Source organism: Diadema setosum, chromosome 7, assembly GCF_964275005.1.
Source record: "Diadema setosum chromosome 7, eeDiaSeto1, whole genome shotgun sequence".
NCBI lineage: Eukaryota > Metazoa > Echinodermata > Echinoidea > Diadematoida > Diadematidae > Diadema > Diadema setosum.
The window spans coordinates 14,841,315-14,861,020 of record NC_092691.1 but is presented as its reverse complement, the minus strand read 5'-3'; the positions used below and the strand labels follow the sequence as shown (position 1 = coordinate 14,861,020).

General features: G+C 39.8%; 1 pseudogene; it reads right to left on the bottom strand.

Moving 5' to 3' along the window:
- Positions 1–359: 359 nt before the first annotated feature.
- LOC140231260 (uncharacterized) lies at positions 360–1,064 on the bottom strand (annotated as a pseudogene).
- Positions 1,065–19,706: the final 18,642 nt, after the last annotated feature.

Here is a 19,706-nt window from a genome sequence, read left to right as displayed (position 1 = left end):
TAGCGGAGCTTGACCACCTATGTTGCATAACATGTTCCTGAATAACAATCACATACATGACCTGGCAATAATGAAGCTTAACCAATCAATCATGCTGATGAGCAATAAATACAACTACAACACTATTAAGAGTGAGCTAACACAATAACAGTTCTTACTATTAAGAGCTAAGAGCTAACACAATAACACTTACTATTAAGAAAGGGCTAACACAATAACAAGGTGGAGTCAAACTTCATGTCTCTGGGAAACTCTAATAACAAGGCTCTCACCCGTGTATGTACCATTCTTTATCAAAACACATACTTTGCGGGGGGGGGGGGATCATGGGACCTGACAAATGAGATCCAAATGCACCTGCACGCGTGTCTAGAACTATAGGATACCATGAAATAAACACTGTCAATATTAACATACAAACTATAATAGCCATACTATCACCCCCATACAAAATCTAGACAATATTTGCCAAACCCGAAGAAAGACTGCGCAGGAATAGTTCATTACCGTCTGGAGATAAGTGAATTCCGTCCCTGCGAAAGAGCGCTGCGTGCTCATGCCTGATTTCCGGGTGCTCCACGAAATAGCCTCCCATTCTGCGGCATATGGACCTGGCACACTTGTTCAATGCGAGGCGTGTACGGTCAATCCTTGGCTGGTCGTCATCGCTATACGGGTAATATTCCCTGCGAGGTAAAATGTTGGACCAGATGAGTCGTGCATTGGGAAGGAAATCATGCAGCCCACTAAGCGTCGAATTCAGGAGCAACATCAATTCACGCTTCCTGCCTCGACCCACATCATTTTGTCCCCACGTGCACTAGAATGTGGGACAGGCACAACTCTGGGAGAGGGGAGAGGACTTGCCGGACGTGATCGACGAGCTGACCCAAGCGGAGCCCCCTGCGGCCTCTCCAGGTGACGGACGCTGATAGCCCCAAGTCTAGCTCCCCGGAACACCTTGCATGGACGGCTACCCAGTGAATCAAGGAATCCCTCACCAGCAGGATCCTGCGTGGCTGGCAACCTGCAACTGAAAACGAAGAGATCTTCCGGCAGCCTATTGTTCACAGGTAAAAATTACTCGTAGGGACCTCTTATTCATATTAAATAGTCCAATAAAGCCCATTAACAGGTATATGAATACAATGTACTTGATAATACTTTACTATTGCATGAAAGGCAGTTAAAAGCCCCCGATAATCAGTATGACTCAATGAGACCTGCCCCCATTGATGGATCACCGAAATTGGGATATACAATAAGAAATTACGTTCGGGATTCCTTATAGTATATAATTACATATGTGACCGTGCACCTCAAAACGAACACAAAGTCGTACACACTGATTTTGCATGAGGACTAAAAATAAATGGAATGGGTCATTTTAGCCGAACTTGACTTTTTCATATTTTCTGAAAGAGCGGGTCTTCTTTTACATTATGCTAAAATTTAGTATCTTAAAACGAACAAGAAAGTGTGTGTTTTAGCAGTTTATCTCGAACATTTTTGGTACAATAGTGTGATTATGTGCGTCTTAAGAATCCCTTTTTCATTTCTGAAAAACCTTGTCCACACTCTTCACTTTCAACTCTAATAACTTTTGAAAGGATAGTACTACTGCTTTGAAAGTTGGCATTAATCATAGACAGAATGTGTTAATGAAGCATGCTTAATTTCAGTGTAATCTAATTTTCCCTTCATTGTTGTTACTCTGGTGGTTTACTTCCTGTTTTTTGTCCCATTCATCGCACAGCCAGCACGGTTTGGTGAAGATTAAGCGCTTGAATAGACACTGTACGTCAGATCCTCTTTTCTCTGTTCACACTTTTCCTGAGTTTGTGCTTTGTTTCCAATATTTAGATAGGTTAGGAGAGTCCATTTGATTTGAGTTATACATCATTTTAAAGCTTAAAGTCTGCTTTTTCAGAATATGGTCTTAACTAAAAATTCATGTCTGGCGAACCCCCGCTTGCCCTGAGGTGCAGGGTCACATATATTATTGAAGACAATTACTGCTCATCAAGCTTATACACAGTAATCACTGAAATGTGTCGAACAATACAGCAAACTGTTAACAATGTAAATGGGCATATATGAATAAAATAACAATTCACACCATAGGTAACATATTCGTACGTACATATCGCTTATGCACATCAAACGACCAACGACCCATTTTCTTAATTTCCTCAACAGTGCAACCAGCCATTGCTGCAGATGTAGCAGCCCCTATCCGGAACGAGTGAGAGGCGAAACGTGATGCTGGAAGATCCAAAAAGGACAAACACTTCCTCAAATTAGCAGTGAACTCCCGCCTGGTCACACTATTTCCGTCAAAACGACAGAAAAAGGCGCTGCCGAGCTTCGGCCTGACAGCAAGATACGCGAGAACAGCATGAACGGGACATAATAGACTGCTGACAGCTTCAGGAATCAGAATGTAACAACCCCGACCCTGTTGGTCAGTTTTTGAAGCGCGAATGTGCAGCCGAATGTGCCGCCTGGGAGCCATACCATCCACCGTCACGTCTCGCGCTTCCAGACTGATGCTGGACGCTGCCTGGGAATAAGCTGTAAACTCGCCGATCCGCAAGAACCCGAAAAAGGCCACAAGAAACAAGCCTTAAATAGAATGGCATCATAAGAGTTACAAACTAGGCCCCTATAGAGAGAACCGACAACAGCTTTGTGAGAATGGACATAGTAATCGGACAACGCGTATCAGCCCGAGAATGCCTACGACGACAACCAACCAACAAGCGACTTATGACAAAATGTTTAGTAGCATCAAACATCCTGCTTTGACTGCTCAAAGCGGCGAAAATTGCCCCTGCCTAAGGCTCGGCCGCTGTAAGAGGAAGGGGAGGGCACGTAATGCGCCGCAGCCGTCATGAGCCATAGCTCCATATCAACGACGGCCCAAGAACGCGTAGGCTCCCTCTCCTGCCTCAGGCGAAACTGAACATCATATGCACGCCAGCCGTAGCCGCCAAACCGAGCCGCGGTACGGACAATGTCCATGTATTTGAACATTTCCGACGCGCCAGCCAAGCGTTTCTCAACAAACACTGATGCATAAACCAAAAAGGCACTCGTCCACTGTTCAATCGATGTTATGCGCGGTACATTTCGCTGAGGTTGCAACTGGAAAGTAGACCCCGATAAGGCCAAAACCATGGGAGCATTGCTCTCCGAAACTGTGGTATTCTTGAGCAATGCTCCCATTTCCACATATTCGCTGTTCCAGATTTTCACCTGCAACGCGCGGCTTATAGTTGACCCAAGCGCCTCCCGAGGCATAGCGCACAATTGCGGAGCGTTACCCGGCCCTTGCTGAGCCATGCCAGGGCCGGCACTCAATTCGACAATGCCCCTATCAATATCACTATCTGGGGCCACGCAGACTACTGGCCAAGGTTGAGAAGTAGGCCTACACTCACCCAAGATGCCGGGGGTAGTCACGACCGACGGCCCAGGTTCCTCCGTTGCTGCACTGGTAGACAGTACGGGGATGGGCAGAACCGACGGCCCAGGCGCGCCAGCTGATGCATCGCTGGACGTTCCGGAAATGGGCAGAACCGACGGCCGAGACGGTCCAGGTGCTGCATCACTGACAATCCGGGAGTGGGTGCCACCCCTCTTCGAGACCTACGAGGCGTAGCCCCCTTCGTCTTTTGCCTTGCCTTCGGCATAGTCGACGCTCAGTATCACAGTAAACACGTATAGTCGAAAATTCAACGTAATTAAAGTGTTAATGCCTAACGATTTAATAAAATTGCGAGAGCTAATAGCGAACACAACCATCCACCATCAAATCGGCAGGCAAAATGTGCATGTGAACGTCAACCGTGGGAATTTGCCTATTCTTCGCTAATCTACATTGCTAAGTATAGGCTACAAGTAAATATGCGCGCTCTTTCACACCGCGCTATTAACACATGAGGAACGCGCGGCAACCTCTAAGAAAAATGCCGGCAAGCTCTTGACATAACCAAGGAGCTACTACAGACATGGAGTCCCAACAGAGTAATTTACGACCGAACTCTTTACGCAACGCGCTTAACTTCAAAGTGCCGCAGCGACGTTATCACCAAAATCTTGCCCCCGGTGACAGCTGCAGCGCGCTTTCAAGATCAAGTTCGATGCCGCAGCTCTGTCCGTTAGTGGAGGAGAGTAAAAATTGTCGAAACAAACACACGTCTCTTTTATGCATGCGCAGTCCATAAGTTAGCCATTTTAGTATGCGCAATCGAAATCATCGAATCCACAACGAAATTTCGAATCTGGTAGTCGTTATTTCGCGAAATTTGGACCTGAGATGGGTGAGTTATGATGAAATATGTATAAAAACATGCCATATTACCTTCACTTTTTAAATTCCTCTACATGAAACATGACTTTTGTGGGAACTTTTAAAGTAATTTCGTTCGAAAGAGGATACTTCAACCTTTCGAATGCAACCGAGCATGAGAGTGCCAACAGGTGCCAACACATATTAAAATGCATTGGAAGTGAGCTGACGGTGGGCGACACTGTCGTCTGCTCACGTCTTCATACAGTCCCATTTGTTCATATTTGTGTTAGTCGTCAATTCATGAAAAAGTTTTGATCTCTGCCCAAACTCAGACTTGATTACGAATACGATCCATATTACCTTCGCTTTTTAAATTCCTCTGCATGAAACATGACTTTTGTGGGAACTTTTAAAGAAATTTCGTTCGAAAGAGGATACTTCAACCTTTCGAATGCAACCGAGCATAAGAGTACCAACAGGTGCCAACACATATTAAAATGCACTGGAAGTGAGCTGACGGTGGGCGACACTGTCGTCTGCTCACGTCTTCATACAGTCCCATTTGTTCATATTTGTGTTAGTCGTCAATTCATGACAAAGTTTTGATCTCTGCCCAGACTCAGACTTGATTACGAATACGATTATCCGTTCATCACGATTAATTAACTTTATTCTTAAGATTTAACTTAAGTCTAAGAATATGAATAAAACTAAATTGTTACTTAGTTTACTATAGATCAAAATTTAGAGTAAGAAGCTTGATAAAATAAATATGTGATACTCAGTCATGTCTTAACTCACGAAATTCGTGAAAATAAAATCGCGAACATTTCAGGTAATACAGTAGAATCTCATTTTGTCATGTTTTCCCAAGCCAAGTCACCAATGAAACTCTTAACTAGATCTAGAGTTAAAACTTAAATCAGTAAATTTAAGCCGTTTCGGCTTTCTCCTTTACCTTTCCATCCCATGCCATGGTCTGTTCCTTTTCCCTAGGAGCTAGTTTTTTTTAGTAATAGTACTGTAGTAGCTCCTTGCTTTCCCTCATATTTTCACAACTACGGACACGAAAACATGCAGGTGGGTACCTGTAGCTGTAGTGCTGTACTGTAGTGTAGAATTGGTGTATAAAGACCGATTTGGGGAGGCCAAAAATACAATGAAAATCGACATTCTGTTTGAATCAATCTCAGAATCATCGGGAACCAATTCCAACTGTTCGATTTAAACAGGTTACACAATTCACTGTCCGCAATATCGTCAAAACCCGCCATATCGAACAAAAAAATAAATGTTTGGACGGTACACAACGAATTGAACAAGCAAAATCAAGCAGTTCGAACGCGATCGATCGCATGCATTATGCAGTGTCTCCCAGAAACCGCACAAATATCAACCAATTCCGCACTTCCCCCTTCAAACACACATTTCCGAATTACGGATTACAAGTGGGTTTTCCCCGATGAAAACGCGATCGCTCCGTAATGTTTATCACAACGCAGTGCGGAAACCACCAAAGCGTGCGATAGAAACGCCAAACCCGGGCGATTATGCCACGGACGTGGACACAGTTGTCGTAAATCACGCTCGGCTCCCCGCTGCGTATACGCGCGTTCCTCGGAGCGGCATCGAAGCTAGATCAAAGAAGGTTGGCTTGATGGGACTCCATGTCTGTAGTAGCTCCTTGACATAACTAGCTGCCGCTCAGCGGTTAAATCAAAGGAGGTCGCCGCGCACAACCGCTGTCACCGACAACGTAAACCATTTATATCGCACTAAAGTACGATAAAATTTATTATTTGACATTATCCAACATAACATTTTTTTTTTAGTTCAGAATTCAATAAATCCACCAGAATGTGAGGATCTGAATGGGAAAGAAAAACATTTGAGTCATCAGCAAATTGTACAAAGGATAAAATATTAGAAGCATTTGTTATATCATATATGTACAGAATGAACAACAGAGGTCCCAGTAAACTACCCTAAGGAACACCACAGTTGACAGATTGGTTGCAGGAGTTTTGACCAGATAAAGAAACGTACTGTTTGTGATCTGTAAGGTAGCTCCTGTACCACTCCAAGGCCTTACCATACCGTAGTGACATAATCTATGAAGTATTATTTTATGATCAAATGGTATCGAAGGCCCTGGAGAGGTCCAGGAAGACACCCACTGTGTGATGAGCCCTATCTATAGCTTTGGCTACTTTTTCAATAAAGGAGAGAATTGCTTGAGAAGTGTTACGTCGTTTGCGGAAACCGTATTGTGAGTCCGAAATAATATCATAAAAATTAAGAAATTTAAGGACTCTTGAATAAACAACTCTTTCTAACAGTTTGAAAACGATGACAACAATGAAATTGGTTTATAATTACAAACATCTGCTTTGTTACCTTTCTTAAATATTGGGATTACTTTGGCAATTTTCATTCGTAACGGAACAGCACCATTACTTAATGACAAATTAAAAACATAAGTTAAAAGTTCAACAATATTCTCATTTTTATTTTCAAAATAACATCATCAATACAATCAGGTCCCGAACTTCTTAACTACTTTCCAAACTCATAATGATATCTTTTACCTCATAACTAAAAATCGGATAAAAATAGAGTGAATTTAGATTGGGTGATTGAAGAAATTCATACAATTTCTTTTAAGATGTAGGAATTTCATTGGCGAGACCATGATCACTAGAGACAGCTAATAATTCTCTAACATTCAACTTCTTTTCAGCTCATCATGACCCTTTTGGTGGAATACACATCCTGCTAATTGATCTTTTCAGGAAGTTTCTCCATTTTGCAATTATTCGAAGCACTTTTAAGCTCATTCAATTTTCTTGAAATCAAACTTCTTCATACTTTTGAGAATATTATATCTTTCAGACTTTTAAATTTTACATGGTTGAGATTTTGCTTTTCATTCTCCTGATATTTTACTGACTCAGTATTTCAGCTTGTCAATTTTATAAACTACTCTTTGCAAGATCTGGGGAATAAGCAGTGACTGTCATTATCATTTAAAGGGGAAATCCAGTCCAAATATAAGTTAGTCTGACAAGAAAGAGCGAAATATTATGATTTCAACAGTATAAATTTGATCTTAACTTAACAGGTTCACACACTTGCTTTTATTTGTGGATTATGCATTCATCGTCTTTCCTGAATGTTTGTTTGTTTTTCCTTTCAGGTATGCTTTAGATGGCCTTTCTTTATATATACTGAGTATTCTTTGTAGTTTTGTAGGTGTCTTCAGGAAGCGGACTTAAACGTCTCATGTTTTCAACTTCAATCAATCTTGAAATAACATTGAAATATTGTTTTTGTGCTCGTTTTCCATAAAGTTCCTCCATTTCCTAATTTCTCCTAAGTTGTTCGACGTAATGCATGTCTTACTAATGATACAATTCAACCTCTTAAACAATACTTGTAAGATGTAACAAGCCATCAACTCTTAAGTTTTAATTTCAATTCGATTCAATTTTCAATTCAACATACTATCAAGTAATTTCTGAGAGGCATTTGCTGTGTGACATTCAAAATATTCATATTAAAGTCGCCCATATAATGAAACATTCTTTATCAACAAAAATTGGGTTATGGATGAGATGCAAAGCTTCTTAAAACAATGCAATGCATCAATCTTGAAACAACATTGAAATATTGTTTTTGTGCTCGTTTTCCATAAAGTTCCTCAATTTCCTACTTTCTTCTAAGTTCTTGGACGTAATGCATGTCTTACTTATTGTACTATTCAACCTCTTAAACAATACTTGTAAGATGTAACAAGCCATCAACTTTTGATTTCAATTCAATTCAATTTTCAATTCAACATACTATCAAGAAATTTCTGAGAGGCATTTGCTGTGTGACATTCAAAATATTCATATTAAAGTCGCCCATAATAAAACATTCTTTATCAACAAAAATGTGGTTATGGATAAGATCCTGTAAAGCTTCTTAAAACAATGCACTGCTGGAATTTAGAGGTCTGTAAGTCACTGTAATCAAAATATTCCTAGACTTTGTCATATTTATTTCAACAACCAGAGATTCTTTTCATTCATAGAGTTGATCACAATATCCTCGCCCAGAAATTAATTGCCTCGAAAGCTCGACTGTGTCTCATTGCTTGGATTTTAAACTTTCTGGAAAATCGGCAACAGTGTACAAGATATTTTGGAAAATTGTCAGACCAGTCAACGGTGTGTTCTGGTGTTCCACAGGGAACGAAATTGGGTCCAGTTCTGTTTTTTTTTTTTTTAATGATAAATGATGCCTCTGAAGATTCCGTGGTGCCTTATTTCAAATATGTTGATAATTTGACGTTAGTTGAAAGCAGGAAAGAAAGCCAACCTCAAAATATTCGAAGTGCCCTGAATGATTTCCATGAATGGTCCCTTCGCAATAACATGACTTAATTCCTGCAAAATGTGAAGTTATGACAGTGTGTTTCTCCAAAAAAAAAAAAAAACCGGCAATTTTAATCCCTCTTTCGATAGGCGACAAGATTCTCAATACAGCTGACAAAACCAAAATATTGGGCATCACCATTCAATCAAACCTGAAATGGGATTCCCATATATCTGACCTACTGAAACGGTGTAACCAAAAACTGTACATGCTGAGGTGTCTGAAAAGACAGAGATTGCCATTGCGTGACATGATCACAATCTATTGTGGATACATCCGACCTATACTGCAATATGGAGCACCTGTTTTCAGTGGCAGCTTAAAGAAGAAATTTATAGGAAATAATATCATATAAATTGACTGTTTTCCATCATTTAATGTTATTTTGATTAATTTCTGACATAAATCATGCAATAAAGTTGTCTCTGCTTTGAATATAAGAATCTTTATTTTTACCAAATTTGAGCACTGGAAAAAGTTCGATGCGGCTACGAAAAGTGCCAAATCTGTGACGTCACCACGTGTGTATGCAACCCAGTGGGATTTACGTACAATTGTATCTATAGGCAAACTGTGTGCACTTTTGAGGAAATTGGTGTGTAATTTGTTGTCAATCTAGAATAAATCGTCCGCCAAAACTATATATTGACGTCGTGAAATTGTTTGTTTGTGTTCATCGGAATCATATTTTACACCCAGAAATTTGCGGAAAAACAAAGTTTTAAAAGCACAAAACCTATCGTCAGCTCAAGAGTCACGATTGCCGTGATCAGCTGTTCCTTCGTACAGCCACAATTTGCTGTTAGTTAGTATTGACACAACAAATTGATCATTGTGGGTGAATTGCGTATAGCTAAGGTAATCTTACATACTCATGAAGGATGATAACTAAGTCAAAGAGCTGTAATTGATTGGAAATCATTTTTACACCCATAAATCTACGGATATACGACGTTTGAAAAGCACAAAACCTACCGTAATCAGCTCAAGATTCGTGATTGCCGTGATCAGGTGTACGCACAACAGTACCACCAGAATCGGCAATGAAGAGGTATTCCTTGATGCCGTGATTTCAGCTTGATTCTTCTTCGAAATGGCATGATGAAGGTTTGTTAGATAAATGTGACCTTCTTTTTCTCTTGTGTGTTGGTTTAAATTCTAATTTCTATTTCAACTTGCTAAAAAAAAAAAAACAGTCTAAGAAAGCGGGAAACTGCAACATTTCCGTGCTGAGCAGCAGTCACGATACACGTGTTGCATGCAAGCATGCACCGCTGCTGCAGCGATCCCCATAGTATAACACGTAGGTTGCTTGTAAACAAGGGGGTCCTCGGCGCAGTTGACCAATCGTGAACACGTATTTCGATCTAGTGTCTTGGTAAGCAACAAGGCTGTTTACGCGTCTGGGAGACGATTTGCATAAACTTACGCTTGTTTCAGACGAATTTATGAATGAAAGTGAGTAGCATGACATCATGCCATGACCATATTTGGAATAAGCATAGGTAGAGCTTTCTGTAGGTACCAAATGTGTCATGGTTCAACGCAGAATATCTAAGACATGATCGCCAAAAGAACAGTCATTTTCGCTGTAAGCGAAGGCGATTTGGTCTTTAGACGTAAGATTTTGGCCAACATTTGAGATTGACATCCCACTTTTCTCTTCAAAATTTCACATTTTGTAGGTTGTATTTCGAAATGTTGTTGATATCAATCAGAAAATAGAAAATTTCCCCTACATTGTGATACCAAAATGTCAATTTGGTCCCTGATGTAGGTCATTTTTGGACCTTTTTCGGGCTGTAGCGCGAAATCACATTTGCCGAGAAGTTTCGGGTTTTGCCAGAGCGGGTCTCATATAGCCGTACGGCAAATCAGCTTATACACATTACGTGACGTCGCTCAAATCCGATGTTTCTTGTAGCGAACGGAGCTACGTGGTCATGGAAATTGGGTGTTTTTTCAATCTCAAAAACAGTTTGAGGGTAAAGTTACATCGTCTAAAAGATATCCAGTTTTGTTAACTAGCTTCTTAGCTTTCCGTAGATATCAAACTCGTCATATTTCTAGATTCTCTATAAATTTCTGCTTTAACAAAAGAAGGAAGTGATCTCCTTGAAGTCATTCAAAAACGACCCTGCAGGATAATACTAGGCGACAATTATACCACATATAATGAAGCACTTGAAATCTGTTCCTTGGCAGTGTGCAAATATCAGATGGTTTCAAAACGGTTTCAAACAAAACGGTTTCAAAATAGTGCCATTCCTTACCTCAAACACTTATTAATGAATAGTAAAGTTTTTTGTTTGTTTGTTTGTTTTGTTTTATGTCTCGTTCATAAAGTGCCACAGAGCATTCACTATTTCCCTCATTATGTGAAGATGTAATTTCTGAAAGTATTTTTTTTTAACTATGATGAGCATGGTATGCGTTGCCAGAGAGTTTATCATTAATATAAAAAAAGGTTGTGGACCACAGGATTAAGGATTTAACGACAAGTTGAAAAAGTATAATTGTATTTTTTTTTTCTGTATATCATTATCCTCAGAAACGGTTCAAACTTTTTTTATAATGTTACGTTTCGGCGTTCTGGTGTTGTTTATTTGTGCGATCGAATTTTGGTGCAAAATGTGCAATACACAATAGTGTATATTTGCTTGTTAGATATACGAGAGAGTGTGTGTATTAGTGGAATGAGAGTTAGAAGAGAGAGAGAGGGGGGGGGGAGAAAGAGAGAGAGAGTTATGAAATATCAGACGCTATTTTCGTGTGACATGTATTATAATAATGCGAATATAGTATTTATTTATTGATTGATTTGATGTAATGCACTGTGTATAGATTGAATGTATTCTGATATTGGAGTTTATGTTTAGGAAGAGAAGATTGTGAGAAAATATTTTTTGAATCAAACTGATTATCTTTGTTTTGTAAAATGTGTTGGTTTGAGCTGTATACCAACACAGCATCTGTATTAATAAGTATAAATGACCGGCATACATAATTAACATAAACTTAATCTATTTTTTGATAATCATTGAGAATAGTGATATATTGTATTTGTAATATCTGTTTTTGTTTTGTATTATAGGTTGATCTCATTATGCGATGGTTAAGATGAATAAGATTGACCCTTTGTTGTTCTATGTATTTTTTTTTTCATTGCTACACTGTATTTTGTGCGTATTTTTAATGTATCCATGGCCATCTGTTAACAATGTTTGTAATTCAGCCTCCTGGCTGAAAGATTGTCCATACAATAGTTTCTGCTCTCCTATATATTAGCCTTTATTTTTCAAGATGGCTAAGTGATTACTTTTGTTCCCACTCCATGTTAACAATTTGTGGGATCTGTTAATCAAACATTTCTTCTTGTTAATCTGATATTTCAGTTACTAACATTCCTCAGCTGTTTAACTTCAGATGAATTAAGGAAGATTTCTAGTAGTCGCATCTACCACCTGCCCATGATTAAAATGGATATCACAACTCATGTGTCTCATGTTAAACCTCATAAGTCTTCAAAGTTTTAATTTTTTGACACATTTAGCAACTTACATTTTCTTTTCTTGAACTCTTGCCAAAAGATCAAACTGACGTAACCTGAGTGCGTTTGATTTAGCCTCAGTAATATGTAAGTTTCGTGCAAATGGGTACCTACCAATCCATGCTTTCTTTGGCATTACTCATCCTCACACCAACCAGATCTATATAGTTTCTGTGGCTAAAAACTTACTTTCATATTAAGTTTGTCACATTGCAATCATTGTTAATTATCATTGTAAAACATATATTATTGAAGGAATGAAGGCGAAGGGGATCTGAATGTGTTATGTCTTGTTTTAATAATGATGACCCTTACGATTTATGTGGTAATAGCAAAGGAAATTTCTGGATTCTGAGGAATTGCATGCCAGCACATGCATGAGACATGAATTATGCTTGAACTCTTCATCCACTAATGGCTGTAGGTACTCAGCATTTTTTTCCTCAGTTGTATTCTTTGGAAGTCACATGTCAAATTTTAGTTTTAAGTGTATGGAAAGCTTACCTGGTATTTTTGAGCGATGGTGAGAGCTGGTTGAGCACTACTCAAAGTCCTAGCCTAGGCTGCAATATCAGCGGGATCAATCACATCTGCACAGGAGCAAAACCTGAGGCTGGCAGCAGCCTTGTGGTTAATTGCTCTGTGTAATCCCTCTTTTATGATGAAGAGGCTCTCCCCACCATTAAGAGTCTGCAACTAGAGTCTACTCATCATTTTTTGATATCTACTATTCAAGTAGCCTTGCACATTTTTTTTTTGGGGGGGGGGGTTGACCAAAAAAGTAGGAAAAGTAGGATTTTTAGCCAAAAAAAAAAGTAGAAAAAGTAGGGACAGCAGTAAAAAGAAAAAAAAGTAGGAAAAAATAGGAAAAGTAGGATCACTTGAAAACCTGCTGTATAAGCACAGTTAAAGATCCTATACACACTTCATACCTTTGGTACAATACAGCTTTTTGCGGCGGGATTGCGTTGGTATATTTCTCGATCTCCTCTCCCTCTCGCCCTTTTAGGCTGACAGATGGTACGGTCAATACCGTATCACCCGCCGGCCTGCGGAATCAGGCATGAATAGATGTGTTGATATGGTGTACCTTTGAACGCCGTCTCTTGGTTAGATTTTGAGAAAATGATAAAACAAATTACTCGTGTAACAGAACTAGACACGGTCTCCCCTTTGGTAAATAAGACTAGTGACTTCGAAACAGAGATCCCGTGAGTTCGAATCCTGCTTTCGTCCTTGATGCTAGAGTCACACACGGCCGGATTTCGAACCAGGTCCATAAGAAATATCGAACGGTATAAAAAATCCGCTTTAAAATCCTTTTCGACCCCCATCGACCCGTGTCAACCCGCTTCGACCCGTACCGACCCGGATGTAAACCTTGTCATCATCCGTTGCATGAAGGCAAGGCGGTATACGGTAAGGGTCCATACGATTTTACGCTACGGGTTGCAGCGGGTCGATGCGAGTCAATGCGGTTCGAACCGGGTCAAATCGGATATCAGTATTGAATTGAAATCCGTGAGAAAATTTTGAACATGACCAAAATTTTTTCACCGCCGTATCGTAGCCCCCCGGAATCCATCAGGAATTGACACGGGTTACGATGTGAATCAATGCGGGTTTCTACGGCTCGAACCGGGTCGATACGCTTTTAATTCCTTATTATAGACCCGATACGAAATCCGGCCGTGTGTGACCCTAGCATGACCAAAACGTTTCTACACATGAACCTCTCGACCCATATGTATTTAAAAAAATGGTTACCTGTCAATACTGGGGTAATAGTAATGGCAGGACCCTCTGGAAGAACAGTGGTAACAGTGAATTGGCTATTATACCTTGGGTAGATAAGGCCATAATTATCATTGTTACTATTATTATACCAAGATACTTGTTACAAACTATTAGTTTCTATATGCATCATGTTTCGAAATGATGTTCACTATATACTACAGTTAGCCCGTGATGTAATAATCTGCCAACAATAGAATAAAAGCGTTTGCAATTTTTTTTACAGGATTAGACGCTCATATGTACATGCTGGACTACATGATTCACTACGCCCTACAACTTAAGATTAGAAAATTTGCGATGATTACTAGATATTCGTAAAATGTATACGATGTATCTGACAATTTACAAGAGTAAGGATGTGCTTAAAGGGCCCTTGAGCTCACTAAATCCATAATAAAAATTAATCCCCAATACAGCTGTAAATCGTTGTTACAGAGTTTTTATTTTGTGAACTATATGTGATCGAAAAAAAGAATGAAGCGGAACCTTAAAATAAGAGAAACGCAAAATAAAACATAAAATTTTGATACTATAATATATGTTAAAAGGAAAGGAAATACATAATCACAGTCATACAGCTGTACTCTGTCAATATCATGTGGGAACAAAGCAAGCAAAGCAAGAGATACATAATAGAACTACATGAAAACGACCTGGCAAGGCTAGTCTGTTTAATCAAAAATTTAGGGATAATGATTACCTTATAGGGAAATCAGATATATCATTTGACACAAAGTGAATATTCTTCCCTCTGGCTGGGAAAAAGGAATATATTCGGAGAGGGAAAAGAGTGAAAAAAAAAAACCGACAACACACAATCTTATAAAGCTGTCCGGTTTGGGCGCTGTTACCTCTGTGTTTTAATGTCTATTTCAGCCATAACTGGGGGGGGGGGGCTTTAGAGTATCTAACAACAGTTAATGAATGAACTGGCATATACCAATGCAACTGCCATTGAGTCATCTTTTCTTCTTACTGAGTATTATGGAAGCCCCCCAGTTATGGCCGACATAAATGTTACAGTGTTTTAAAACCAAATAGGTTTTTAGGTTTTAAAATTTGATTAGTTTGCATAATAATTATACCTAGTATAATAACGCCACCATCCACACAAAGCCAGCCCCGCCCCCCCCCCCCCCCCAAAAAAAAGAAAATCATTCGGGTAGAAGCGAAGCACTTAAAATCCCCAATGCCTAAATAACGACCCCGGGCACCCTGGTGTACGAACCTACTCCGTCGAGTTACATAACATTTTCGCTTGCCATTCACAAACACTGCAAGAGGCAAATTACGGTCACAAAAAGAAAAAAAAATGGAATGATTTGTTTTTGCAGCGTTCTTTATGCACAGCGATGCAGATCACGACAGTTAACGATTTGTGTGTGAGTGTGTGCGTGTGTGTGTGTGTGTGTGAGGATGGGGGTGGGGTGTCCGCGTCCGCACACAAGAATTAACGATTTTGCCAATGCGTAGCCAAAATCGATTTTTCACAACCGTTAATTTCCGTGTGTGTTCATGTGCCTTGTAATAGGGCGATGTTCCTGAATCACCACAGGAATATGGTATATCAAGTACTAAGTTGGCGAGTGCGCAGATCGATAACAAGGTGGTAAGTTTTGTTATTCGAGCTCGAGGCTTTACCTATGTGAGCGCTGAAGTAATAATTCTTCCTGTGAATGAAAACCTTGTGGATCCGAGATATTTCCAAACGACTTGCCGGGAATCTGCAAACAAACGGATATATGTAAACGTCTCGATGAAGAATTACATGTGCAAACTGCGTCAACGAGAAATTTGCAAACGCTCAATTTTGACGGGTAATGAGCAAACCCATTAGGGAAATGTGAAAATCATTTACTTCAACGTTAGATAGTAGATAAACTCTGTAAGAAAACTGCATATGAAGATTTACCATTTACATTTTCATCAAAACCCCGTCACAGAGTTTTACTAAACTTGGCAGATAGCATCCTTAGATCTCACTGTGTTTAAATGACTACTTAAGCCTCCTCGCACAAGTCTCAAAAAAAAATATGTTTTCTTTATTCAATCTCCTTCTCTAGAACCAAAAAGAAAAAGAAAAAAAGATAGAGCCAAGTCAGTGCAATGAGGACATCGGAATGAAGACCTAGATGACTGTAGTTTCAAGTTTGTAATTCTTTATGCCGGAGCAAGGGAATGCCGCCCCCCCCCCCCCCCCACCAGGAGTGCCCTGCCAGCGGCCGGGGGGGGGGAGGATGGAGGATTGGAGAAAGATTTTTACATGTTCCGTTCTGCCATGTTTGTTCGAAATCCGTTACAGGGTTTTCACAAATAACATAAAAACTTTGGTCTCAATTCGCCCCCAACCCGGGCCCGAATATTGTATCCTCAGATCAACCATAGGCCTAAGCAAACTTTAACTACACTCATTAATGTTCCTACTCAGAGCACTGACGTAGCTCTATCATTTCTGGTTCTAAAGCTTCCCCCCCCCCCTTTGATTCAATAATTTGGGGGAATTTGGACCGCGCGCTTGGTCCCTAGGATGGGCATGGTCGTGGGCGTAAATGGGGGGTGGGGGTGGGGGATATATCTCCCTCCCCCACTCTACAAACACCCCCCCCCCCCTGAAATTTGCACAAAAAAAAAAAAATGGGAGAGGAAGAAATGTGATTGTATCAATTTTGTTTCGCATACTGCATTACATACTCATCAATCGCACTCTCACCCATGAGAGCTAAGGAGAGCTTAACAATATTCTATAGGATTTGTATAGTTATAATTTTTTCAAGCGCTCGTTCGTTTGCTTCGCTTTGCTCGCAAATATAGTCATATCAAGTTTAAACGTGGTTCAGATGATGAGAACGTAAAATACCATACCAGTATACCTGTTATGTCGCGAGCCATTCGGAACCATCTACAAATTGCCTATACGAAAAACAACAAAACTAAACAAAACCAAAAGCCAGAATGTAATTCCCTCCATCCCCTACCTCCTCAAAGGGGCATTCCAGACGATTTTCATAATGTCACATCATGTAGAATATAAATCGACAGCTCCATGTGTAGATTTTTGGAATTTATTGTGGTCCTTGAGCAGAGAAACAATACTTTGAAAAACCCTAAAGGACAAGTTCACCTTCATAATTATATACATGTGGGTTGAGTGAATGCGTTAATATTAGTAGAACACATTAGTGAATGTTTGGAGAAAATCTGACAATCCGTTCAAAAGTTATGAATTTTTTAAGTATCTGCACAGTCACTGCTGGATGAGAAGACTACAATGAAAATGTCACATGCGTCCATTGATTTGGAGGAAAAAAGAGAATTTCACAAAATTTTACTTTTTGAAAATAGCGCACATTTCCTCGACTTGTCACTGACGTATGCTATGGATAATATCATTCCCCAAGCCTTCTGAAAGAGGAAAGTCAAGTGCCGTTTTCTTAAGCGAGAAAAGTGAAAATATGTCGAATTTCCTTATATTTTCTTTATACCACTGTACTCATGTGACATTACAAGCTGTAGTAGTCTTCTCGTCCAGCAGTGACTGCGCAGAAACTTCAAAAATTCATAACTTTTGAATTGATTGTCCAATTTTCCTCAAACTCTCACTGAAGTGTTCTGCTAATATTGTTGCATTCACTCAATCCACATGTCTATGAAGGTGGAATTGTCCTTTAAACAAATTACACTGAACAGTGATGATGACATAGGAGGCTCACATATTTCAGAAATGTAGCAGTGAATGTCCATTACAATACTGCTTGCTTGCAAGTTCACCTGTGTATAATGTATGCATGCCTTGTTCTTTTGTTCTGCTTCCTTGAGCCCCAACTCGATCATGCATTCCTATGGTGAGGCTGCCATGTCATCATCCTTGTTCATTGCAATTTGTTATGAATTCTGAAAACATTCTTATCCTGCATCCTCATCATTATAAATCCTGAAACTCTGTACTCAGTATAATTAATTTGTAGTCAGCCAGATGTAAAAATCTGAAAATCATCTGAAGGTCTCCTTTAATAATTGCACAAACGATGATGACTCAGCATATTATATGTATGAGCACCCAGAGGTGATTAGGTACGTCGATCCTACGGGGTCAAAAAGGCAGTAGCCCCCCCCCCCCATGAAAACGTTGGGGGCAAATATATCCTTTTGCCCCTACCCCTCCCCAATAATTCCCGAGTTTAGGAAAAATCTTGAACTTTCTTTTAAATGGAAAATTGTCCAAATAAAAAAGCTCCCTCGCTCCTTTCTATAGACTTTGTGCACTTTTGAGAGTGACATATTTCCGAATATTTCATTAATATGTGTGCGCCAGGTCTTTCACTTACAAAATACAAAAGTGTTTCCTCATGTGGGAAAGTGATATCCCCTTCCAATGACCCTTCTACCCCTCGGTTCCCGTAAGTATTGTAAATGTGTGCACTTTTGATTGACGATTTCGCAAACATTCTATCAAAATGAGTATACGACATAATTATTTTTATTTCAATTCTAAATATGCAAAAACTCTCACGTCTTGAAAGGGACGAGGGACGCAGAGACAATGAATTATCTAATCTGTGATGATCGACAATTTACCAAATTAAAACACACTCAAAAAAAAATGCAAAACTCTCTCGTTTGGGTAGGGTTATCCCCCTCCCATATGCTCCCAAAAATGGTCTTGAATGCTATTCTTATTTTACTTACTTTTTAAATAGAAGCAAAAGTCGAATACTAAGTATTTCAGTAACAGTGTGCATCATGATTATCTCAGAGTATCAGATCTGATAGAAATAACATTAGCATTATGTATCTTTTTGGTTCTAGATAAGAAATATTGAACACGTGAGTATCGCAAGTTCACCTTTCAAGCAGAAACTAATGTAAATTACACTCAGCTCTTACCAAAATTTGACCAGGCATTCTCAAGTAGAAGATGGAAATGTACAATTAGGGCCCAAATTTGGATCCCCCACTCGTAGTATCAATTTTAGCTCTATCACTTCTGGTTCTAGAGAAGAAGATTTTTTTTTAAAGATTCCTTAATTTGAGGGGATTGGGGGCCAAACTGAGGGTTCCCTGGGTAGAGCATGGTGTCCATTTTAACAAATTGAGACCCTAACCCCCTAGGGATGCTACCTGCCAAGTTTGGTGATAATTCATCTTGAGGTTTTCAAGTAGAAGATGAAAATGTACAACTTACGCCCCGATTTAGACCTCCCCACCCCTCCCTAGCCCGAAGGGGGCCACTCCTGGATCTGCTATGAACAAACTTGAAACTACAGTCATTAATGTACTAACTCATAGCATTAACTTAGCTCTATCACTTCTGATTCTAGAGATATGGGTTTTAAAGATTCCTTAATTTTGGGAGATTTTGGCCCCTTAGGGCCCTCGTCCAGGTGGGACAGGGTGCCCGTTTGAACAAATTGAGATCCTATGCCCCTAGGGATGCTACCTGCCAAGTTTGGTGAAAATGTGTCATGGGGTTCTCAAGAAGAAGATGGAAATGTACAATTTAGGCCCCATTAAAACCCCCCTCCCACCCCCTCCCCCTCCCCCCTCCCTTAATTTCGAGAGGTTTGACAGGGGGAACAGGGTGCCCGTTTGAACAAATTGAGATCCTATGCCCCTAGGGATGCTACCTGCCAAGTTTGGTGAAAA